The sequence below is a fragment of the Heptranchias perlo genome, unplaced genomic scaffold (assembly GCF_035084215.1).
Source record: "Heptranchias perlo isolate sHepPer1 unplaced genomic scaffold, sHepPer1.hap1 HAP1_SCAFFOLD_958, whole genome shotgun sequence".
Taxonomy (NCBI): domain Eukaryota; kingdom Metazoa; phylum Chordata; class Chondrichthyes; order Hexanchiformes; family Hexanchidae; genus Heptranchias; species Heptranchias perlo.
This window is the reverse complement of record NW_027140001.1, coordinates 22,501-25,000: the sequence shown is the minus strand read 5'-3', so window position 1 is coordinate 25,000 and position 2,500 is coordinate 22,501.

Sequence of the window (2,500 nt, the reverse complement as noted above, 5' to 3'; positions counted from 1 at the left end):
GACAAAGGTGTTCAGAAGGAAGTCCTGGGGGGAAGGCAGGCAGGGAGGGACGGACACAGGGAAGTCCGCACAAAACAGGTCCCCTGGAACCTCTGACCCACAAAACCGGGTTCCTGGTGAAAGCAGTCCTGCCATTGACAGGACAATGGACAGGGCCCGGCAGCTTGAGACACATCTTTCTTTCAATAAGCAAGTTCTTTTTAAAAAAGTTTCCTTCCACAGCAGCTCTGAGTGAGAGAGAGAGAGAGAGAGAGAGAGACACTGACTGACTGACTGATACTGACACCGACACACACACACACACACACATATTATTTATTATTATTTTAAACGACAAAGGTGTTCAGAAGGAAGTTCTGGGGGGAAGGCATGGAGGGACGGACACAGGGAAGTCCGCACAAAACAGGTCCCCTGGAACCTCTGACCCAGAAAACCGGGTTCCTGGTGAAAGCAGTCCTGCCCCGCTCTGCCATCAACATGACAACGGACAGGGCCCGGACCAGGCGCAGCGGACGGTAGCGAGCAGTCGGAGGGTGAAAATCCGCCAGTGGGTGAAATGGAGAGCCGTGCGGTGAGAGGAGGCGGAAAGCGGTTCGCAGACTTTCGCTGTACCTCCGGCGGGCAGCGCCGCACCTCCGACCGCTCGCTACCGTCCGCTGCGCCTGGTCCGGCCGCACGCGACCAGCCGTCCCCGGAGGAAATCGGCCTCGGCCTTCCTGAGATATCAGTCTCCAGGTGGGACAGAAAAACCGGGGGCCCCCGGCTCGCTTTCGGCGGCCCGCTAGTCGACTTCCCGTCGTGCGAACGCGATCCTTCCGGTACCTTTCGGTGCCCCTTGCCCGACTCTAGCTCCGGTGGTAAAGCGGAGTCGGTCGGTCTGACGGCCGCCGAGTTAGCAGGCGGAAAGCGGTTTGCAGCCTTTCGCTGTACCTCCGGCGGGCAGCGCCGCACCTCCGAGCGCTCGGTACCGTCCGCTGCGCCTCGTCCTGCCGCACGCGACGAGCCGTCCCCGGAGGAAATCGGCCTCGGCCCTCCTGAGATATCAGCCTCCATACGGGCGTCACAAATCAGTGGACATGGTCAGCTGCAAAGCAGTGTCATTACAACCTTTCATAAACGACAGGGCAGCACCGCACTGCACTGCACCCCACACTACATCACACTTGCCTGCCTGCCTGCCTGCCTGCCGCTGCCTACTCTCACCAGCGGACCAAAGTGAGGATAACACCCCGAAGCAAGCATCTCCCTTGCCGCCCACCAGCCCACACCAATCCCCTTGCCTGCCTCCCACAAATTCCACCAGCGAGGCAAAGTGAAAATCAACCCCCAAAAAACGCACTCCACACCGGCCATCGCCCGCTATACACCCCCCCCCCCCCCCCCCGGGGCGAATATTAAGCCCGAGAACACCGACTGTAACCAACCGCAGTGAAAAGTTGAAGTGGCAACTCATTAACCAGATTTACACTTGGCAACTCATAAACCAAATGAACAAAAAATCTGGTTAATGAGTTGCCCAAAATAAATCTGGTTAATGAGTTGCCACTTCAACTTTTCACTGCGGTTGGTTACAGTCGGTGTTCTCGGGCTTAATATTCACCCCGGGGGGGGGGGGCGGGGGGGGGTGATTCTGGGGGTAGTGTCCGGGAGGGTGAGCCTTTTATTCGGCAGGAGGCGTGTGGGGAAATCATCAACCTGTCAGACGATGAGTTGTCACAAACGCCATTGCTTAATGAAAGCTGCGCTCCCGAACTGGACTGACTGTCTGACTGTCTGTCTGTCTGTCCGTTTGTCAAGGGGAGGAAAAGGCGGTGGTGGTGGTGAGGGTGGAGCTTTACGCTCAGGAGGGGAGACTTTCCTTCATGCCAATTAATCTGCAGCAGAAAGTCATCCCCCCCCGACTGGGATTCGAAGCCCGGTCCTGACCACGAGACCACCGGGGAGAGCTGCCTCAAGTCCCTGAGGGACCTGGACACGAGGCCGAGGACACACGCACGCCTGCTGCACTGGCAGCAGCGACCAGCAGGGGGCTGACCGGCTGATCCTTCCCTTTCACAGGCAGGCTTTTGACCCTCGATTCAATGACAAAGGTGTTCAGAAGGAAGTCCTGGGGGGAGGGAGGCAGGGACGGACGGACGGACGCAGGGAAATCAGCACAAAGCAGGTCCCCTGGAATCTCACACCTGCGTCCCAGAAAACAGGTCTCCTGGTCAAAGCAGTCCTGCCCCGTCCTGCCATTAACGTGACAATGGACAGGGCCCGGCAGCTTGAGACACATCTTTTTTTCAATATGCAAGTTCTTTTTAAAAAGGTTTCCTTCCACAGCAGCTCTGAGTAAGAGTGAGAGAGAGAGAGAGAGAGAGAGACTGACACTGACACTGACACTGACACTGACACTGACACACTGACACACACACACACACACACACACACACACACACCGTCTCCCATCCGATTGGTGGACTATGGGATTGAAAATCGAACTTTGAGTTTCAATGCA